Source organism: Leuresthes tenuis, unplaced genomic scaffold (genome assembly GCF_036924035.1).
Source record: "Leuresthes tenuis unplaced genomic scaffold, fLeuTen1.0.hap1 SCAF_18, whole genome shotgun sequence".
Classification (NCBI taxonomy): domain Eukaryota; kingdom Metazoa; phylum Chordata; class Actinopteri; order Atheriniformes; family Atherinopsidae; genus Leuresthes; species Leuresthes tenuis.
In genome coordinates this window covers 25,336,171-25,359,751 of record NW_027325372.1, presented here as the reverse complement: position 1 = coordinate 25,359,751, position 23,581 = coordinate 25,336,171, and the positions used below count along the sequence as shown (strand labels likewise).

At 41.5% G+C, this 23,581-nt stretch overlaps 4 non-coding genes across 4 annotated transcripts; 2 read left to right on the top strand and 2 right to left on the bottom strand.

Moving 5' to 3' along the window:
• Positions 1-666: 666 nt before the first annotated feature.
• Positions 667-850, bottom strand: LOC140276184 (U2 spliceosomal RNA). The gene has a single exon (XR_011908859.1). It is a non-coding gene; the product is annotated as a U2 spliceosomal RNA (small nuclear RNA).
• Positions 851-1,158: 308 nt separating this feature from the next.
• On the bottom strand, positions 1,159-1,272 carry LOC140275759 (U5 spliceosomal RNA). The gene has a single exon (XR_011908477.1). It is a non-coding gene; the product is annotated as a U5 spliceosomal RNA (small nuclear RNA).
• A 15,142-nt stretch (positions 1,273-16,414) lies between these two features.
• LOC140275794 (U5 spliceosomal RNA) lies at positions 16,415-16,527 on the top strand. The gene has a single exon (XR_011908509.1). It is a non-coding gene; the product is annotated as a U5 spliceosomal RNA (small nuclear RNA).
• Positions 16,528-16,840: 313 nt separating this feature from the next.
• On the top strand, positions 16,841-17,024 carry LOC140276183 (U2 spliceosomal RNA). The gene has a single exon (XR_011908858.1). It is a non-coding gene; the product is annotated as a U2 spliceosomal RNA (small nuclear RNA).
• The last annotated feature ends 6,557 nt before the right edge of the window (positions 17,025-23,581 follow it).

The window sequence follows — 23,581 nt, the reverse complement described above, 5'->3', positions numbered from 1 at the left end:
AAAATGATAAGACTGACCTAAAGAATTGGAGGCCCATCACACTTTTAAACTTTGACTGTAAACTTTTTAGCAAGGTTTTATCGACACGGATGTCCTCTGTTTTAGAGGAGGTAATTCACCCAGACCAAGCTTGTGCCATCTCAGGGAGACAACTCACCGACAGCCTCGTACTGATTCGAGACATCATTGATTACGCTAGAGACAGAAACACCCGGCTTGTCATCTTAAATTTAGACTTTGAAAAAGCATTTGATCGGGTCTCGCATCAATATCTCTTTCAGGTGTTGCAGCCATCGAAAAGGGCCCGATTGTTCCTACTTGGTGAGCTTTGCTTGGTTGAGACGCTTGCCCCCACCCCTTGCTCCTCGGCTGACCAAGTAGAAACAATCTATTCGATGGCTGCCTTGTCTTTTACTCTGTGCAAAAGACAAGGCAGCCACAAACACCACGGGAACACCGTATTGAGGCTTTGTTCTGACCACTCATTCGGTGTCGCGTTTCTTTCAAGCAATTCTCCCGGTTAGCCCGCACTCGGCTCGCTCCCAGAGCCGTGTTAAAGTCTGCTTCGCATTCACTCTCTTTTCTCAGCAGATTAAAAGAAAGTTTCATCTTGGGCTCCCTGAAACTTCCATCCTGCACCGCTGTTTGCTTTTTCACAAGAGCAGAGGAGAGCGCACCGTTCCCAGCGGCACTGCAGTACCGGGTCGAGGCTTGGAGTGAACGGAGAAAGCTTCTTTTTCAACTCCTATTCTTAAAAATCCATTTAATATGTTGTCCTCGTATAGAGGACATATTAAACTGATAAGAGCAGATACTACACTTGATCTTAGCCAAAAGGCCGAGAAGCGATAACTGTCCACTGTTTCAGGTCCGAGGGCCCTTGCTGGCACAATGCGTACTTGTAGCAGTGTTCTTTTTATGGCCATAGGTGGCCAGAGTGTCACGTTGCACCTCCGCCCACCCGCTGCACTGAGCACTCTTCAGCCCTTTTAAATGGTATAACTTTGCACTCCCGCATGCTCCAGCAAGCACCATTCAAGCAACAACTTTGCACTCCAGCTTCGAACATCGGCACAGTCGCAACAAGTAAGGCGACTCTACTCAGAGAAGTCACTCTGCAAAGTAGCAAGATTTCTTTTGCACAGACAGAAAGGGCTTCACCCGCAAAGGTAAAGCCTGCCAATAATAGAAACAACTCATTAGTGCTGCCCTCCACGGAAGTCTTTAGTAAAAGGCGAAAGACTTGTATGTTATGAAGAGAAACCAGAGTACGATTATCCGTCACTGCGGGAGCAGGGCATCAGGCTAGTTGGTATAGCCACCTTCCCCATGGTGAGCTTTGCTTGGTTGAGACGCTTGCCCCCCCCCCCTTGCTCCTCGGCTGACCAAGTAGGAACAATCGGGCCCTATTCGATGGCTGCCTTGTCTTTTACTCTATGCAAAAGACAAGGCAGCAACAAAAACACCACGAGAATCCCGTATTGAGGCTTTGTTCTGACCGCTCATTCGGTGTCGCGTTTCTTTCAAGCAATTCTCCCGGTTAGCCGACACTCGGCTCGCTCCCATAGCCGTGTTAAAGTCTACTTCGCATTCACTCTCTTTTCTCTGCAGACTCTTGGGATTTTATCTATAAAATGAATTCCTTCACTCAAACTATGTTAAAACTGCTTTGTCGTTCATATTTACCATGTCTAGAAAGATTTAAACAAAAAAAACAACGTTGTACTTTGCAGTAAAAGAAAGAGCAAATCTAAAGTTTCAGGAATCCGAGAATAAGCTTACTTTCATGAGTGCTTCACGATTTCGGATTTTGCTATAAAATGAATTCCTTCACTCAAACTAAATTAAAACTGCTAAACCGCTAATCTGTTACATGTAAGGCAGATGTCAAATTCACTGAAATAGGATCTAAGGGTATTCGGCCAATCGAGCTGTAGCAGCTTCCGTAAAAGAGTATAAGTTGAAGAGTTTGTGAATAAAGGTGTGCGCACATATAGTGAGCTGTAGGAAAATAGGCAGGGAGCAATGCCGGCTGGGGTATATGTTCTTGTATGTTGTCTGACTGTTTGATTTGAATGTGTTGTGTAAGTGTCCTGTTGAATGTTTGGGCTTTGACACTTCACTGTGGTTGTTAACTGTGTGGTGTGTCCTGAAATGTTATATGTTTGGGCTGTGTGACATGCTTATTGCTTGTCAGTAGCTACCCACTTATTCATATATAGCAACTGACAACATAAGAAGTCTGGACATACTTTTATAGTAGTTGTAGAAGTATCCTTATTGATAATAGATAAACTAATTCATAGTGATAGAACAGTAGATGAACAGGTGCCTGCACATGTCTCACGAAAATAAAATGGGTGTATGATTGCTGACGGCAGAGCAATACTGCCAAACTTATGAGTTCTTGTGGCAAACTTGATTCAGTGTCTTGACGTGTATACGCTGTTTCGCTGACTTGATTGTCACAAGAAACAAAGTGTGTTTGATAAGATCCGACCATTTTATTACGGGAGGATCAGTATGTATGGATTCTGATGTGACTGATAAACCCATTCGTATCTTAAGCATAATCTAATACGTGAGACAACGCCCTGGCACACAATCAAAAAAAAAAAGAGAGAGCGGTTTTGTGTCCCCACAGTCCATAATGTAGAAAAGAGAGAAAAAAGCCTTTCTGATTTGGTGTGTGTGCTCATAGTGCAGAGTGTAGAGAAAAGAGAGAAAAGAAAGCCGTTTTGGTGTCACGGGTGTTGTGACTTACACACACACATTTCTGAATTGAGAAAAGAAATTATTTTAGAGGAAGCAGTAGAGTTTAGATCCCACATTTGTTGATAGGCATTCAGTCAGAAGAGGTTGGCTCCTTGGTATAATTCACAGCTGCGTGCGTTAAAGCAGACTGCAAGAAAGCTGGAGAGACAGTGGCGTTCCTCTAATTTAGAAGAGTCTCAATTAGTCTGGAAAGATAGTTTAATAACGTATAAGAAAGCACTTCGTAAAGCTAGAACTGCGTATTATTCATTATTGATAGAAGAGAATAAGAATAATCCCAGGTTTCTTTTCAGCACTGTTGCCAGACTGACAAAGACTCCGAGCTCTGTTGAGCCATGTATTCCTTTAACTCTCAGCAGTGATGATTTCATGAGATTCTTCATCAATAAAATTGTTTCTATCAGAGAGAAGATTAATGGAATCCTTCCCATTATTATCACTGATGTATCATCAAGTAGAGCAGCTTTAGAAGTATCTTTCGAACCTGAATTGTATTTAGACAGCTTCTGTCCAGTTGATCTTTCTGAGCTAACAACAGCAATAGTCTCTTCTAAACCATCAACTTGTATGTTAGACCCAATCCCAACCAGACTGTTCAAGGAGGTTTTCCCCTTAATTGACACTTCCATATTGGATTTGATCAATCGGTCTTTGTTGATAGGATATGTACCTCAGACTTTTAAGGTTGCTGTAATTAAACCTTTACTTAAAAAACCTACTCTTGATTCAGAAGTGTTGGCTAATTATCGACCTATATCCAATCTCCCTTTTTTGTCCAAAGTTCTTGAAAAAATAGTTGCAGTTCAACTTTGTGATCATTTACATAGAAATAATCTGTTTGAAGAGTTTCAGTCAGGATTCAGAGTGCATCATAGCACAGAAACGGCACTGGTGAAAGTTACCAATGATCTCCTGTTAGCTTCTGATAGCGGACTTGTTTCTGTGCTTGTCCTGTTGGATCTCAGTGCTGCATTTGATACGATCGATCACAGCATTCTGTTACAGAGACTTGAACATGTTATTGGGATTAAAGGAACTGCATTAGGCTGGTTTAAGTCATATTTATCTGATAGATTCCAGTTTGTTCTTGTAAATGAGGAATCTTCCTCACACGTTGGAGTAAGTCATGGAGTTCCTCAGGGTTCTGTGCTTGGACCGATTCTTTTTACTTTATACATGCTTCCATTAGGTAACATTATCAGACAGCATGGCATAAATTTCCATTGTTATGCTGATGATACTCAGCTGTACTTATCTATGAAACCAGATGAAACCTACAGGTTGGTCAGGCTACAAGCCTGTCTTAAAGACATAAAGACCTGGATGACTCAGAACTGTCTGCTTTTAAATTCAGACAAAACTGAAGTTGTTCTCTTTGGACCTGAGCGCTTCAGGGAGAAATTGTCTAGTTATATAGTTACTCTAGATGGTATTTCCTTGGCTTCTAGTTCTACAGTGAGGAACCTTGGAGTTATTTTTGACCAGAATTTATCATTTGACGCACATATAAAACTGGTTTCTAGGACTGCCTTCTTTCACCTTCGTAATATTGCCAAAATCAGGAACATCCTGTCTCAAGGTGATGCAGAGAAACTAGTTCATGCATTTGTTACTTCAAGATTGGACTACTGTAATTCCTTATTATTGGGCTGTCCCACATATTCTCTGAAAAGCCTCCAGCTGATCCAAAATGCTGCAGCCAGAGTTCTGATGAGAACTAACAGGAGAGATCATGTTTCTCCAGTTTTAGCTTCTCTTCATTGGCTCCCTGTTAAATTCAGAATAGAATTTAAGATTCTTCTCCTCACATATAAAGCTCTTACTGACCGAACTCCATCATATCTTAAAGATCTCATTGTACAATATTTTCCTAACAGAGCACTTCGCTCCCAAACTGCAGGTTTACTTGTTGTTCCCAGAGTTTCTAAAAGTAGAATGGGAGGTAGAGCCTTCAGTTATCAGGCCCCTCTCTTGTGGAATAAGCTGCCAGTAAATGTCCGGGAAGCAGACACCCTTTCCACTTTTAAGATTAGGCTTAAAACTTTTCTTTTCGATAAAGCTTATAGTTAGGGATGGCTCAGGTAATCCTGAAACATCCCATAGTTAAGCTGCTATAGGCTTAGACTGCTGGGGGACCTCATCTGTCACACCTTTCCTCACTTTGCTCTCTTTTTCCCCCTGTTTAATTTCAAAATTGATTTTATGTACATGTGACATTATTGTGGTTATTAACCTATGTTTCCCTGTTCCAACAGATATCCTTTGAATGGCGTTATGGTGTTTTTCCCCCCTCTTTTCCCTCTTTTCTGTCTTCTCAAACCCCAGCTGGTCGAGGCGGATGGCCACCCTTCCTGAGTCTGGTTCTGCCAGAGGTTTCTTCCTGTTAAAAGGGAGTCGTTCCTTTCCACAGTTGCCACAGGCACGCTCAGGACGGGAGATTGGACTGAAGACACATTTCGGTGCAATCTGTTGGTTTCCTTAGCTAGGATATTAATTTTTTTAATTAGCTCTATATGAATTAATTGGATTATGATTACAATGAATTGAATTCCAATTGGCTTGAATTGGACTATATTACTTAAGTGCCTTGAGATGACAATTGTTGTAATCTGGCGCTATATAAATAAAATTGAATTGAATTGAATTGAATTTATTTCTTCACTTCTGATGAAGTTTCAACAATAAACAACAAACTTTGTATTATGAGAAAGAACCAGACTCATTCTTCAGGAATCCGAAAATAAGCACGAATTCGGATTCTCCTATAAAACGAATTAATTAACTCAAACCAAGTTAAGACTGCTTTGTCCTTCATATTTATTCATGTCTAATCAAGTTTCAACGATAAACAACGTTGTACTTTGTAGAATGAGAAAGAACTTCTTCAGCAATAAGCATCTCTCGACATATGACGAAATACAGATTTTGCTATAAAATTAATTTCTTCTATCAGCGTGACTTAAAACTGTTTGTCCTCCTTATTTATCCACTTCAAATCAAGTTTCAACAATTAAAAAAAAATTGTAGTTTGAGAAAGAACAACTTAATCTTCAGCAATAAGTATAAAAAGAGGGTAACAAAAGGTGCAAATGCCAACCATACATCACTAAAAGGTGGAGCGGAAGTATTCAGCTGCAAGTAGGTGTGAATGTTCGACCATAATTTGTAAAAAGTGGGTAAGAAAAGGTTCGAATGCCCGACTAAATATTAGCAAAAGCGGGAGGAGAGGTCTTCGGATGAGAGTGGGTGAGAATTTCCTACCATACAAGTATGGTGGAGAGGAAGCTGTGATTGGCCGACAATAGTAAAAAGCAGGTGAGAAAAGGTGCGAATGTCAAAAATACATGATCAAAACAGGGAGCGGAGGTGTTTGGCTGCGACAAGGTGTGAATGTCCACCCATAATTACTGAAAAATGGGTAAGAAAAGGTGCGAATGCCCAACCATACATCATCAAAAGCAGGAGTGGATGTGTTCGGCTACAAGAAGGTTTGAATGTCCGACCATAGTTTGTAAAAAGCGGGTAAGAACAGGTTTGTATGCCCGACTGTACACAATCAAAAGAGGGAGCGGAGTTGTTCAGCTACAAGAAGGTGTGAAAGTCCGACCATGGTTTGTAAAAAGCGGGTAAGAACAGGTTCGTATGCCCGAATATACACCATCAAATGCGGGAGCGGAGGTGTTCGGCTGTGAGTAGGTGTGAATCTCCAACCATAATTGCTGAAAAATGTGTTAGAAAAGGTAAGAATGCCGGTCCATACATCATCAAAAGCGGGAGAGGTCGTGTTCGGCTGCAAGTAGGTGTGAATGTCCAGCCATAATTACTCACAAATGGGTAAGAAAAGGTAGTATTGCCAGACCATACATGATCAAAACAGGGAGCGGAGGTGGTTAAGCTGCAAGAAGGTGTTAATGTCCGACTAAGGTTTGTAAAAAGCGGGTAAGAAAAGGTGCGAATGCCCGACAATGTATGATCAAAAGAGGGAGCGGAGGTTTTCGGCTGAAAGAAGGTCTGAATGTCCAACCATAATTTGTAAAAACCGGGGAAGAAAAGGCTCGAAAGCCCGACTATACACCATCAAAAGTGGGAGCGGAGGTGTTCAGCTGCAAGACGGTCTGAATGTTCATCAATAATTGCTAGAAAACATGAAAGAAAATTTTCGAATATCAAACTGCACATGATCATAAGCGGGAGAGGAGGTGTTCAGCTGCAAGAAGGTGTGAATGTCTACCCATAATTACTGAAAAATGGGTAAGAAAAGGTGCGAATGCCTAACCATACATCATCAAAAGAGGGAGCGGAGGTGTTCCGCTGTAAGACGGTGTGAATGTCCGACCATAGATGGTAAAAAGCGAGTAAGAAAAGGTTAAATTACCCGACTGTACACAATCAAAAGAGGGAGCGGAGTTGTTCAGCTAAGAGAAGGTGTGAAAGTCCGACCTTGGTTTGTAAAAAGCGGGTAAGAAAAGGTTCGTATGCCCAACCATACATCATCAAAAGCAGGAGTGCATGTGTTCGGCTACAAGAAGGTGTGAACGTCCAACCAAAGTTTGTAAAAAGCAGTTAAGAAAAGGTTCGAATATCCAACCATACATAATCAAAAGCGGGAGCAGAGCTGTTCGACTGCAAGTAGGTGTGAATGTCAGATCATAATTTGCAAAAAGCTGATGAGAAAGGGTGAGAATGCCCGACTATACACCATCAAATGCGGTAGCGGAGTTGTTCGGCTGTGAGTAGGTGTGAATCTCCAACCATAATTGCTGAAAAATGTGTTAGAAAAGGTAAAAATGCCGGTCCATACATAATCAAAATCGGGAGAGGTGGTGTTCAGCTGCAAGAAGCTCTAAATGTCCATCAATAATTGCTAGAAAACATGAAAGAAAATTTCTGAAAATCAAACCACACATGATCATAAGTGGGAGAGGAGGTGTTCAGCTGCAAGAAGGTGTGAATGTCCACCCATAATACCTGAAAAATGGGTAAAAAAAAGGTGCGAATGCCCAACCATACATCATCAAAAGCAGGAGTGCATGTGTTCGGCTACAAGAAAGTGTGAACGTCCAACCAAAGTTTGTAAAAAGCAGTTAAGAAAAGGTTCGAATATCCAACCATACATAATCAAAAGCGGGAGCAGAGCTGTTCGACTGCAAGTAGGTGTGAATGTCAGATCATAATTTGCAAAAAGCTGATGAGAAAGGGTGAGAATGCCCGACTATACACCATCAAATGCGGGAGCGGAGTTATTCGGCTGTGAGTAGGTGTGAATCTCCAACCATAATTGCTGAAAAATGTGTTAGAAAAGGTAAAAATGCCGGTCCATACATCATCAAAATCGGGAGAGGTGGTGTTCGGCTGCAAGAAGGTGTGAATGTCCAGCCATAATTACTCACAAACGGGTAAGAAAAGGTACTATTGCCAGACCATATATGATCAAAACAGGGAGCGGAGGTGGTTCAGCTGCAAGAAGGTTTGAATGTCCGACTAAAGTTTGTAAAAAGCGGGTAAGACAAGGTGTGAATGCCCGACAATGTATGATCAAAAGAGGAGCGGAGGTTTTCGGCTGCAAGAAGGTCTGAATGTCCACCCATAATTACTGAAAAATGGGTAAGAAAAGGTGCGAAAGCCCAACCGCACATGATCATAAGTGGATGAGAAGGTGTTCGACTGCAAGTAGGTGTGAATGTAAGATCATAATTTGTAAAAAGCGGGTAAGAAAAGGTAAGAATGCCCAACCATAAATTATCAAAAGCGGCAGCAGAGTTTCGGCTGGTATTTATCAATGTCTAGATAGATTTCAACAAAAAACAACGTTGTACTTTGCAGTAAAAGAAAGTGCAAATCAAAAGTTTTAGGAATCCGAGAATAAGCTTATTTTCTGCACGATTTCGGATTTTATGTATAAAATGAATTTCTTCACGCAAACTAAGTTAACACTGCTTTGTCCTTCATATGTACCCATTTCTACATATATTTCAAGCATAAAGTTCCTCATATTACCCTGAATGAGAAAGAGCCACACTTGTGATTAAGCCATACCTCCCTTTTGAGGAGTTCTGCATGATTTGGGATTTTATCTATAAAATTAATTCCTTCACTCAAACTATGTTAAAACGGCGTTTACCTTCATATTTATCAATGTCTCGATAGATTTAAACAAAAAAACAACGTTGTACTTTGCAATAAAAGAAAGAGCAAATCAAAAGTTTTAGGAATCCGAGAATAAGCTTATTTTCATGAGGTTCTGCACGATTTTGGATTTTATGTATAAAATGAATTCATTCACTCAAACCAAGTTAAAACTGCTTTTTCCTTCATATTTATCAATGTCTAGATCGACTTCAACAAAGAACAACATTGTATTTTGCAGTAGAAGAAAGAGCAAAACTGAAGGATCAGGAATCCGAGAATAAGCTTCTTTTCATACGTTCTGCATGATTTGGGATTTTATGTATAAAATGAATTCCTTCACTCAAACTAAGTTAACACTGCTTTGTCCTTCATATGTACCCATTTCTACATATATTTCAAGCATAAACTTCCTCACACTACCCTGAATGAGAAAGAACCACACTTGTGATTAAGCCATACGCCCCTTTTGAGGAGTTCTGCATGATTTGGGATTTTATCTATAAAATTAATTCCTACACTCAAACTATGTTAAAATGGCTTTTACCTTCATATTTATCAATGTCTCGATAGATTTAAACAAAAAAACAACGTTGTACTTTGCAATAAAAGAAAGAGCAAATCAAAAGTTTTAGGAATCCGAAAATAAGCTTATTTTCATGAGGTTCTGCACGATTTCGGATTTTATGTATAAAATGAATTCATTCACTCAAACCAAGTTAAAACTGCTTTTTCCTTCATATTTATCAATGTCTAGATCGACTTCAACAAAGAACAACATTGTATTTTGCAGTAGAAGAAAGAGCAAAACTGAAGGATCAGGAATCCGAGAATAAGCTTCTTTTCATACGTTCTGCATGATTTGGGATTTTATGTATAAAATGAATTCCTTCACTCAAACTAAGTTAACACTGCTTTGTCCTTCATATGTACCCATTTCTACATATATTTCAAAAATAAACTTCCTCATACTACCCTGAATGAGAAAGAACCACACTTGTGATTAAGCCATACGCCCCTTTTGAGGAGTTCTGCATGATTTGGGATTTTATCTATAAAATCAATTCCTTCACTCAAACTATGTTAAAACGGCTTTTACCTTCATATTTATCAATGTCTCGATAGATTTAAACAAAAAACAACGTTGTACTTTGCAGTAAAAGAAAGAGCCAATCAAAAGTTTTAGGAATCCGAGAATAAGCTTATTTTCATGAGTTCTGCACGATTTCGGATTTTATGTATAAAATGAATTCATTCACTCAAACCAAGTTAAAACTGCTTTTTCCTTCATATTTATCAATGTCTAGATCGACTTCAACAAAGAACAACATTGTATTTTGCAGTAGAAGAAAGAGCAACACTGAAGGATCAGGAATCCGAGAATAAGCTTATTTTCTTATGGGCAAGTGGGAACTGCTTTGTCCTTCATATTTATCAATGTGTAGATGGATTTCAACTTCTTCTACTGCAAAGTCCAATGTTTTTCTTTGTTGAAGTCGATCTAGACATTGATGAATATGGAAGGACAAAGCAGTTTTAACTTGGTTTGAGCAAAGCAATTCATTTTATAGCAAAATCCGAAATCGTGCAGAACTCATGAAAGCAGGCTTATACTCGGATTCCTGAAACTTTAGATTTGCGCTTTCTTTTACTGCAAAGTACAACGTTGTTTTTTTGTTTAAATATTTCTAGACATGGTAAATATCAGCAAATCAGTTTTAACATAGTTTGAGTGAAGTAATGCATTTTATAAGCAAAATCCCAAATCATGCAGAACTCACAAAATGCTTTTTCTCGCTTTTCACTGCTTTTTACAAACTTTGGTCGGACGTTCACACCTTCTTGCATCCGAACACCTCCGCTTCCGCTTTTGATGATGTATATTCGGGCATTCGAACCTTTTTTTACCCGCTTTTTACAAACCATTGTCGGACTTTCACACCTTCTTGCAGCCGAACACCACCTCTCCCGCTTTTGATGATGTATGGTCCAGTATTCTTACCTTTTCTAACACATTTTTCAGCAATTATGGTCGGACATTCACACCTACTCACAGCTGGACACCTCCGCTCCCGCTTTTGATCATACAATGTCGGGACATCGCTCCTTGTCTAACCAGCTTTTTACAAACTTTAGTCGAACATTCACACCTTCTTGCAGCTGAACACCTCCGCTCCCGCTTTTGATGATGTATAGTCGGGCTTTCGAGCCTTTTCTTACCCGGTTTTTACAAATTATGTTTGGACATTCAGACCTTGCAGCCGAACACCTCCGCTCTCTCTTTTGATCATACATTGTTGGGCATTCGCACCTTTTCTTACCCGCTTTTTACAAACTATAGTCAGACATTCACACCTTGCAGCTGAACCTCCGCTCCCTGTTTTGATCATGTATGGTCTGGCAATACGACCTTTTCTTCCCCCGTTTGTGAGTAATTATGGCTGGACATTCACACCTACTTGCAGTCGAACAGCTCTGCTCCCGCTTTTGATTATGTTTGGTTGGATATTCGAACCTTTTCTTAACTGCTTTTTACAAACCATGGTCGGACTTTCACACCTTCTTGTAGCCGAACAACTCCGCTCCCGCTATTGATTGTGTACAGTCGGGTATTTTAACCTTTTCTTACCCGCTTTTTACCAACTATGGTCGGACATTCACACCGTCTTACAGCGGAACACCTCCGCTCCCGCTTTTTATGGTGTATAGTCGGGCATTCGAACCTTTTCTTACCCGCTATTTACAAACTATGGTAGGACATTCAAACCTTCGTGTATCCGAAAACCTCCGCTCTCTCTTTTGATCATACATTGTCGGACATTCGCACCTTTTCTTACCCGCTTTTTACAAACCATGGTCGGACTGTCACACCTTCTTGTAGCCGAACACATCCGCTCCCGCTATTGATTGTGTACAGTCGGGTATTTTAACCTTTTCTTACCCGCTTTTTACCAAGTATGGTCGGACATTCACACCTTCGTACAGCGGAACACCTCCGCTCCCTCTTTTGATGGTGTATGTTCGGGCATTCAAACCTTTTCTTACCCGCTTTTTCCAAACTATGGTCGGCTATTCACAGCTTCCTCTCCACCATACTTGTATGGTGGGATATTCACACCCACTTGCATCCGAAGACCTCCGCCCCAAATTTTGTTGATATTTAGTCGGACATTCGCACCTTACCCGCTTACTATGGCCTTCTTGCAGCCAAACACCTCTGATCTCGCTTTTGATGATGTAAGGTTGGGCATTCAGACCTTGCTTCACCTGCTTTTCACCAAATATAGTCGGACATTCACACCCACTTGCAGCCGAACACTTCCGCTCCACCTTTTAGTGTTCTATCACACCTTTTTTTTCACCGCATTTTATACATTATGGTTGGAAATTTTCAACCACTTTCATCCGAAGACCTCTCCTCCCGCTTTTGTTAATATATTTGAACTTTAGTTTGACATTCAAACCTTCTTGCAGCTGAACCACCTCCGCTCCCTGTTTTGATCATATATGGTCTGGCAATACTACCTTTTCTTACCCGTTTGTGAGTAATTATGGCTGGACATTCACACCTACTTGCAGCCGAACACAACCTCTCTCGCTTTTGATGATGTATGGACCGGCATTTTTACCTTTTCTAACACATTTTTCAGCAATTATGGTCGGAGATTCACACCTACTCACAGCCGAACAACTGCGCTCCCGCATTTGATGATGTATAGTCGGGCATTCTCACCCTTTCTCATCAGCTTTTTGCAAATTATGATCTGACATTCACACCTACTTGCAGTCGAACAGCTCTGCTCCAGCTTTTGATTATGTTTGGTTGGATATTCGAACCTTTTCTTAACTTCTTTTTACATATTTTGGTTGGACGTTCACACCTTCTTGTAGCCGAACACTTCCACTCCTGCTTTTGATGATGTATGGTTGGGCATTCACACCTTTTTCTTGCCCATTTTTCAGGAATTATGGGTGGACATTCACACCTTGCAGCTGAACACCTCCTATCCCACTTATGATCATGTGCGGTTTGATTTTCGAAAATTTTCTTTCATGTTATCTAGCAATTATTGATGGACATGTAGACCTTCTTGCAGCTGAACACCTCCGCTCCCGCTTTTGATCATACATTGTCAGGCATTCGCACCTTGTCTTACCCACTTTTTACAAACTTTAGTCGAACAGTCACACCTTTTTGCAGCCGAACACCACCTCTCCCGCTTTTGATGATGTATGGTCCAGCATTCTTACCTTTTCTAACACATTCTTCAGCAATTATGGTCGGACATTCACACCTACTCAGAGCCGAACACCTCCGCTCCCGCATTTGATGGTGTATAGTCGGGCATTCTCACCCTTTCTCATCAGCTTTTTACAAATTATGATCTGACATTCACACCTGCTTTTGATAATGTATTGTTAGGCATTCGCACCTTTTTTTTTACCCATTTTTCATGAATTATGGGTGGACATTCAAACCTTCTTGCAGCCGAACACCTACGCTTCCGGTTTTGATAGTGTATATTCGGGCATACGAACCTTTTCTTTCCCGCTTTTTACAAACCATGGTCGGACTTTCACACCTTCTCTTAGCTGAACAACTCCGCTCCCTCTTTTGATTGTGTACAGTCGGGTATTTTAACCTTTTCTTACCCGCTTTTTACCAACTATGGTCGGACATTCACACCTTCTTACAGCGGAACACCTCCGCTCCCTTTTTTGATGGTGTATGTTTGGGCATTAGAACCTTTTCTTACCCGCTTTTTACAAACTATGGTCGGACATTCAAACCTTCTTGTAGCCGAACACATCCACTCATGCATTTGATGATGTATGGTTAGGAATTCGCACCTTTTCTTACCCATTTTTCAGTAATTATGGGTGGACATTCACACCTTGCAGCTGAACACCTCCTCTCCCGCTTATTATCATGTGCGGTTTGATATTCGAAAATTCTCTTTCATGTTTTCTAGCAATTATTGATGGACATTCAGACCTTCTTGCAGCTGAACACCTCCGCTCCAGCTTTTGATGGTGTATAGTCGGGCTTTCGAGCCTTTTCTTCCCCGGTTTTTACAAATTATGGTTGGACATTCAGACCTTCTTTCAGCCGAAAACCTCCGCTCCCTCTTTTGATCATACATTGTCGGGCATTCGCACCTTTTCTTACCCGCTTTTTACAAACTTTAGTCGGACATTAACACCTTCTTGCAGCTTAACCACCTCCGCTCCCTGTTTTGATCATGTATGGTCTGGCAATACTACCTTTTCTTACCCATTTGTGAGTAATTATGGCTGGACATTCACACCTACTTGCAGCCGAACACCACCTCTCCTGCTTTTGATGATGTATGGACCGGCATTCTTACCTTTTCTAACACATTTTTCAGCAATTATGGTTGGAGAATCACACCTACTCACAGCCGAACACCTCCGCTCCCGAATTTGATGGTGTATATTCGGGCATACGAACCTGTTCTTACCCGCTTTTTACAAACCATGGTCGGACTTTCACACCTTCTTGTAGCTGAACAACTCCGCTCCCTCTTTTGATTGTGTACAGTCGGGCATACAAACCTGTTCTTACCCGCTTTTTACAAACTATGGTCGGACATTCAAACCTTCTTGTAGCCGAACACATCCACTCCTGCTTTTTATGATGTATGGTTGGGCATTCGCACCTTTTCTTACCCATTTTTCAGTAATTATGGGTGGATATTCACACCTACTTGCAGCGGAACACCTCCTCTCCCGCTTATGATTATGTGCGGTTTGATATTCGAAAATTTTCTTTCATGTTTTATAGCAATTATTGATGGACATTCATACCTTCTTGAAGCCGAACACATCCACTCCTGCTTTTGATGATGTATGGTTGGGCATTCGAACCTACTTGTTGCCCGTTTTTCATTAATTATGGGTGGACATTCACACCTTGTCGCAGCCAAACACCTCCGCTCCCTGTTTTGATCATGTATGTTTTGACATTCGCACCTTTTTTCACCTGCTTTTTACTATTGTCGGCCAATCACAGCTTCCTCTCCACCATACTTGTATGGTAGGAAATTCTCACCCACTCTCATCCGAAGACCTCTCCTCCCGCTTTTGTTAATATTTAGTCGGGCATTCGAACCTTTTCTTACCCACTTTTTACAAATTATGGTCGAACATTCACACCTACTTGCAGCTGAATACTTCCGCTCCACCTTTTAGTGATGTATGGTTGGCATTTGCACCTTTTGTTACCCTCTTTTTATACTGATTGCTGAAGATTAAGTTGTTCTTTCTCAAACTACAATTTTTTTTTAATTGTTGAAACTTGATTTGAAGTGGATAAATAAGGAGGACAAACAGTTTTAAGTCACGCTGATAGAAGAAATTAATTTTATAGCAAAATCTGTATTTCGTCATATGTCGAGAGATGCTTATTGCTGAAGAAGTTCTTTCTCATTCTACAATTCTACTATCACTATGAATTAGTTTATCTATTATCAATAAGGATACTTCTACAACTACTATCAAAGTATGTCCAGACTTCTTATGTTGTCAGTTGCTATATATGAATAAGTGGGTAGCTACTGACAAGCATTAAGCATGTCACACAGCCCAAACATATAACATTTCAGGACACACCACACAGTTAACAACCACAGTGAAGTGTCAAAGCCCAAACATTCAACAGGACACTTACACAACACATTCAAATCAAACAGTCAGACAACATACAAGAACATATACCCCAGCCGGCATTGCTCCCTGCCTATTTTCCTACAGCTCACTATGTGTGCGCACACCTTTATTCACAAACTCTTCAACTTATACTCTTTTACCGAAGCTGCTACAGCTCGATTGGCCGAATACCCTTAGATCCTATTTCGGTGAATTTGACATCTGCCTTACATGTAACAGATTAGCGGTTTAGCAGTTTTAATTTAGTTTGAGTGAAGGAATTCATTTTATAGCAAAATCCGAAATCGTGAAGCACTCATGAAAGTAAGCTTATTCTCGGATTCCTGAAACTTTAGATTTGCTCTTTCTTTTACTGCAAAGTACAACGTTGTTTTTTTTGTTTAAATCTTTCTAGACATGGTAAATATGAACGACAAAGCAGTTTTAACATAGTTTGAGTGAAGGAATTCATTTTATAGATAAAATCCCCAGAGTCTGCAGAGAAAAGAGAGTGAATGCGAAGTAGACTTTAACACGGCTATGGGAGCGAGCCGAGTGTCGGCTAACCGGGAGAATTGCTTGAAAGAAACGCGACACCGAATGAGCGGTCAGAACAAAGCCTCAATACGGGATTCTCGTGGTGTTTTTGTTGCTGCCTTGTCTTTTGCATAGAGTAAAAGACAAGGCAGCCATCGAATAGGGCCCGATTGTTCCTACTTGGTCAGCCGAGGAGCAAGGGGGGGGGGGGCAAGCGTCTCAACCAAGCAAAGCTCACCATGGGGAAGGTGGCTATACCAACTAGCCTGATGCCCTGCTCCCGCAGTGACGGATAATCGTACTCTGGTTTCTCGGTTTCTCTTCATAACATACAAGTCTTTCGCCTTTTACTAAAGACTTCCGTGGAGAGCAGCACTAATGAGTTGTTTCTATTATTGGCAGGCTTTACCTTTGCGGGTGAAGCTCTTTCTGTCTGTGCAAAAGAAATCTTGCTACTTTGCAGAGTGACTTGTCTGAGTAGAGTCGCCTTACTTGTTGGCGATGTTCGATGCCGATGTTCGAAGCTGGAGTGCAAAGTTGTTGCTTGAATGGTGCTTGCTGGAGCATGCGGGAGTGCAAAGTTATACCATTTAAAAGGGCTGAAGAGTGCTCAGTGCAGCGGGTGGGCGGAGGTGCAACGTGACACTCTGGCCACCTATGGCCATAAAAAGAACACTGCTACAAGTACGCATTGTGCCAGCAAGGGCCCTCGGACCTGAAACAGTGGACAGTTATCGCTTCTCGGCCTTTTGGCTAAGATCAAGTGTAGTATCTGCTCTTATCAGTTTAATATGTCCTCTATACGAGGACAACATATTAAATGGATTTTTAAGAATAGGAGTTGAAAAAGAAGCTTTCTCCGTTCACTCCAAGCCTCGACCCGGTACTGCAGTGCCGCTGGGAACGGTGCGCTCTCCTCTGCTCTTGTGTAAAAGCAAACAGTGGTGCAGGATGGAAGTTTCAGGGAGCCCAAGATGAAACTTTCTTTTAATCTGCTGAGAAAAGAGAGTGAATGCGAAGCAGACTTTAACACGGCTCTGGGAGCGAGCCGAGTGCGGGCTAACCGGGAGAATTGCTTGAAAGAAACGCGACACCGAATGAGTGGTCAGAACAAAGCCTCAATACGGTGTTCCCGTGGTGTTTGTGGCTGCCTTGTCTTTTGCACAGAGTAAAAGACAAGGCAGCCATCGAATAGATTGTTTCTACTTGGTCAGCCGAGGAGCAGGGTGGGGGGGGGGGGTGGGGGGGGGGTGGGGGGGGGGGCAAGCGTCTCAACCAAGCAAAGCTCACCAAGTAGGAACAATCGGGCCCTTTTCGATGGCTGCAACACCTGAAAGAGATATTGATGCGAGACCCGATCAAATGCTTTTTCAAAGTCTAAATTTAAGATGACAAGCCGGGTGTTTCTGTCTCTAGCGTAATCAATGATGTCTCGAATCAGTACGAGGCTGTCGGTGAGTTGTCTCCCTGAGATGGCACAAGCTTGGTCTGGGTGAATTACCTCCTCTAAAACAGAGGACATCCGCGTCGCTAAAACCTTGCTAAAAAGTTTACAGTCAAAGTTTAAAAGTGTGATGGGCCTCCAATTCTTTAGGTCAGTCTTATCATTTTTTTTATAAAGTAGAGTCACTATTTCCACTCTAAAACTGTCAGGCAGTCGGTCGAGTTTTTCAAAATCTTTAAAAACATCTAAAATGTCTGATGATAAAAGGTCCCAATAGGTCAGATAGAATTCTGCAGGAAGCCCGTCTAAACCCGGAGCTCGACTTCTCTTAAAACCTGTTAGGCATTTTTTAACTCTAAAGCAGTAAAATTCTGTGTCAAGTGTGCATTCTCTTTTACGGTTTTGTCAACGAATTTTAAGATTTCTGCCGATGTTTCCAAGTGCACTGGTTTCTCTTTGTACATGTTACTATAAAAGGTATGTACAGTTTCAATCATCTCTTGTGTGGATTTTGTTAAAAACCCATCTTCTCTTTTTAGATTTTGAATACACTCCTTTTTATTTATAACTTTCTTTCTTTTTCACCTTCCTCAATTTCCTGCTCCCTGCTTCTTACAAAAATTCCTTTACTCTTTATTTCTGCTAAAACTGACATTTCCTTTTTGACATCTTTGATTTCTTCTTTAAAGTCTATGCCACACTGATTTAGTTTAAAGTAGCGCTGTAAGCGTTTATGTAGTCCCATCATACATCTATTCTCTTTCCTTTTTTTACGTTTACCTTGCTGTTTAAAAAAAGTCTGGGTCGTTTCCTTCACCATTTCCCACCATTGTGCATGTGTTTCGTAGAGGTCTTGAAGGGTCTGCCACTCTTTATAACATTCCCTGTACTGACTGACTATGATTTCATCCTCCAACAGGGAACAGTTGAGTTTCCACAGACCACTTCCTACCGTCACACCAGAAGGGGGTGAAAGGGTGCAGGAGAGCATAAGGTGGTCTGAAAAGAAAACAGGGGTTAATCTAACATCAGTGGGTGGGCAATCTCTAGTAAAGAAATAATCAATGCGAGAGGCTCTGGTGCCATCATGACTAAACCAGGTGAAGCCCTCCTCTCTGGGATGCATGGTTTTAAAACAGTCAGTAAGCTTAAAATCCCTGCATATGCCCTGAAGTAAAATCGAAGTCTTATCCACTTTAAAATCTACCCCTGCTCTTTTTCTATCTTTCCTGCTCAAGATACAGTTAAAATCCCCTCCTACAACTAAAGGTACTTGCCCTAGCATGTAAAGCTGTATATCTTCTAAAAGGTCATACCTTTCATTTTTTCCATTGAAACCATAAATATTTAAGAGGTTAAAGTCTTGCCCCATAAAATTCAAGTGTGCTAAAAGTGCACGTCCGTCTCTCACCACTGTGCTACCTTTCACCAGAACATGCGGATTTTTAATTAGAATGGCCACACCATCATTTTTATTTTGATTTGAGCCACTCCATATCGATAAATGGGGCCACATTTCTTCCCATTGTCTATGGTTTTTTAAAAAAGGTAGTCCACATTCTTGTATTAAAAACACATCTGATTTTATGGAGTCTAAGAAGGATAAAATACTCTGGGCTCTTGTCTTTGATTTCACACTTCTCACATTTAGTGTTGAGAAGGTGAGAACCATTAAAAGCATAAAGGAAAGTAGGTATGTCATTTTCGTTTTTCTAAGTTATCAAAACAAATTACACACAGGTTATTTCTTGGGAAACTAGCTCTTCCTTCATTTCTTTAGGTGAAAAGTGAGTAGGGTGATCTATATTTCCTTTTCGGACTCTCTGTGTTGGCCTCTGACGCAATGTTGCATTTAACTTTGAGTCCCTGGGGGTTGATTGCAGAGCTGAAGTTAAAAAGGAGACCTCATTTGGTGAGTCGGAGGGGAAGACTCTAGGTTCTTCCACTGAAGAACTTCTTTGTCAGGCATTCGCACCTTGTCTTACCCACTTTTTACAAACTTTAGTGCAAAGTCTGCAAGGTTGCTAAAAGACTAGAATGCCGGACAATACATCATCAAAAGCGGGAGAAGTGGTTTTTCAGCTGCAAGTAGGTGTGAATGTCCAGCCATAATTACTCACAAACGGGTAAGACAAGGTACTATCGCCAGACCATATATGATCAAAACAGGGAGCGGAGGTGGTTCAGCTGCAAGAAGGTTTGAATGTCCGACTAAAGTTCAAATATATTAACAAAAGCGGGAGGAGAGGTCTTCGGATGAGAGTGGTTGAAAATTTCCAACCATAATGTATAAAATGCGGTGAAAAAAAGGTGTGATAGAACACTAAAAGGTGGAGCGGAAGTGTTCGGCTGCAAGAAGGTGTGAATGTCCGACTATATTTGGTGAAAAGCAGGTGAAGCAAGGTCTGAATGCCCAACCTTACATCATCAAAAGCGAGATCAGAGGTGTTTGGCTGCAAGAAGGCCATAGTTTGCCAAAAGCGGGTAAGGTGCGAATGTCCGACTAAATATCAACAAAATTTGGGGCGGAGGTCTTCGGATGCAAGTGGGTGTGAATATCCCACCATACAAGTATGGTGGAGAGGAAGCTGTGAATGGCCGACCATAGTAAAAGGCGGGTGAGAGAAGGTGCGAATGTCAAACCATACATAATCAAAACAGGGAGCGGAGGTGTTCTGCTGTAAGAAGGTGTGAATGTCCAACCATAGTTGGTAAAAAGCGGGTAAGAAAAGGTTAAAATACCCGACTGTACACAATCAATAGCGGGAGCGGAGTTGTTCGGCTACTAAAAGGTGTGAAAGTCCGACCATGGTTTGTAAAAAGCGGGTAAGAAAAGGTGCGAATGCCCGACAATGTATGATCAAAAGAGGGAGTGGAGGTTTTCGGCTGCAAGAACGTCTGAATGTCCAACCATAATTTGTAAAAACCGGGGAAGAAAAGGCTCGAAAGCCCGACTATACACCATCAAAAGTGGGAGCGGAGGTGTTCAGCTGCAAGACGGTCTGAATGTCCATCAATAATTGCTAGAAAACATGAAAGAAAATTTTCGAATATCAAACTGCACATGATCATAAGCGGGAGAGGAGGTGTTCAGCTGCAAGAAGGTGTGAATGTCTACCCATAATTACTGAAAAATGGGTAAGAAAAGGTGCGAATGCCTAACCATACATCATCAAAAGAGGGAGCGGAGGTGTTCCGCTGTAACACGGTGTGAATGTCCGACCATAGATGGTAAAAAGCGGGTAAGAAAAGGTTAAATTACCCGACTGTACACAATCAAAAGAGGGAGCGGAGTTGTTCAGCTAAGAGAAGGTGTGAAAGTCCGACCTTGGTTTGTAAAAAGCGGGTAAGAAAAGGTTCGTATGCCCGAATATACACCATCAAAAGCGGAAGCGGAGGTGTTCGGCTGCAAGATATTGTGAACGTCCGACCAAAGTTTGTAAAAAGCAGTTAAGAAAAGGTTCGAATATCTAACCAAACATAATCAAAAGCGGGAGCAGAGCTGTTCGACTGGAAGTAGGTGTGAATGTCAGATCATAATTTGCAAAAAGCTGATGAGAAAGGGTGAGAATGCCCGACTATACACCATCAAATGCGGTAGCGGATTTTTTCGGCTGTGATTAGGTCTGAATCTCCAACCATAATTGCTGAAAAATGTGTTAGAAAAGGTAAAAGTGCCGGGCCATACATCATCAAAATCGGGAGAGGTGGTGTTCAGCTGCAAGAAGGTTTAAATGTCCATCAATAATTGCTAGAAAACATGAAAGAAAATTTTCGAAAATCAAACCACACATGATCATAAGTGGGAGAGGAGGTGTTCAGCTGCAAGAAGGTGTGAATGTCCACCCATAATACCTGAAAAATGGGTAAAAAAAAGGTGCGAATGCCCAACCATACATCATCAAAAGCAGGAGTGCATGTGTTCGGCTACAAGAAGGTGTGAACGTCCAACCAAAGTTTGTAAAAAGCAGTTAAGAAAAGGTTCGAATATCCAACCATACATAATCAAAAGCGGGAGCAGAGCTGTTCGACTGCAAGTAGGTGTGAATGTCAGATCATAATTTGCAAAAAGCTGATGAGAAAGGGTGAGAATGCCCGACTATACACCATCAAATGCGGTAGCGGAGTTGTTCGGCTGTGAGTAGGTGTGAATCTCCAACCATAATTGCTGAAAAATGGTTTAGAAAAGGTAAAAATGCCGGTCCATACATAATCAAAATCGGGAGAAGTGGTGTTCAGCTGCAAGAAGGTCTAAATGTCCATCAATAATTGCTAGAAAACATGAAAGAAAATTTTCGAAAATCAAACCACACATGATCATAAGTGGGAGAGGAGGTGTTCAGCTGCAAGAAGGTGTGAATGTCCACCCATAATACCTGAAAAATGGGTAAAAAAAAGGTGCGAATGCCCAACCATACATCATCAAAAGCAGGAGTGCATGTGTTCGGCTACAAGAAGGTGTGAACGTCCAACCAAAGTTTGTAAAAAGCAGTTAAGAAAAGGTTCGAATATCCAACCACACATAATCAAAAGCGGGAGCAGAGCTGTTCGACTGCAAGTAGGTGTGAATGTCAGATCATAATTTGCAAAAAGCTGATGAGAAAGGGTGAGAATGCCCGACTTTACACCATCAAATGCGGGAGCGGAGTTGTTCGGCTGTGAGTAGGTGTGAATCTCCAACCATAATTCCTGAAAAATGTGTTAGAAAAGGTAAGAATGCCGGTCCATACATCATCAAAAGCGAGAGAGGTTGTGTTCGGCTGCAAGTAGGTGTGAATGTCCAGCCATAATTACTCACAAACGGGTAAGAAAAGGTAGTATTGCCAGACCATATATGATCAAAACAGGGAGCGGAGGTGGTTCAGCTGCAAGAAGGTTTGAATGTCCGACTAAAGTTCAAATATATTAACAAAAGCGGGAGGAGAGGTCTTCGGATGAGAGTGGTTGAAAATTTCCAACCATAATGTATAAAATGCGGTGAAAAAAAGGTGTGATAGAACACTAAAAGGTGGAGCGGAAGTGTTCGGCTGCAAGAAGGTGTGAATGTCCGACTATATTTGGTGAAAAGCAGGTGAAGCAAGATCTGAATGCCCAACCTTACATCATCAAAAGCGAGATCAGAGGTGTTTGGCTGCAAGAAGGCCATAGTTTGCCAAAAGCGGGTAAGGTGCGAATGTCCGACTAAATATCAACAAAATTTGGGGCGGAGGTCTTCGGATGCAAGTGGGTATGAATGTCCGACTATATTTGGTGAAAAGCAGGTGAAGCAAGGTCTGAATGCCCAACCTTACATCATCAAAAGCGAGATCAGAGGTGTTTGGCTGCAAGAAGGCCATAGTTTGCCAAAAGCGGGTAAGGTGCGAATGACCGACTAAATATCAACAAAAGTGGGGGCGGAGGTCTTCGGATGCAAGTGGGTGTGAATATCCCACCATACAAGTATGGTGGAGAGGAAGCTGTGAATGGCCGACCATAGTAAAAGGCGGGTGAGAGAAGGTGCGAATGTCAAACCATACATAATCAAAACAGGGAGCGGAGGTGTTCTGCTGTAAGAAGGTGTGAATGTCCAACCATAGTTGGTAAAAAGCGGGTAAGAAAAGGTTAAAATACCCGACTGTACACAATCAATAGCGGGAGCGGAGTTGTTCGGCTACTAAAAGGTGTGAAAGTCCGACCATGGTTTGTAAAAAGCGGGTAAGAAAAGGTGCGAATGCCCGACAATGTATGATCAAAAGAGGGAGTGGAGGTTTTCGGCTGCAAGAAGGTCTGAATGTCCAACCATAATTTGTAAAAACCGGGGAAGAAAAGGCTCGAAAGCCCGACTATACACCATCAAAAATGGGAGCGGAGGTGTTCAGCTGCAAGACGGTCTGAATGTCCATCAATAATTGCTAGAAAACATGAAAGAAAATTTTCGAATATCAAACCACACATGATCATAAGTGGGAGAGGAGGTGTTCAGCTGTAAGAAGGTGTGAATGTCCGACCATAGATGGTAAAAAGCGGGTAAGAAAAGGTTAAATTACCCGA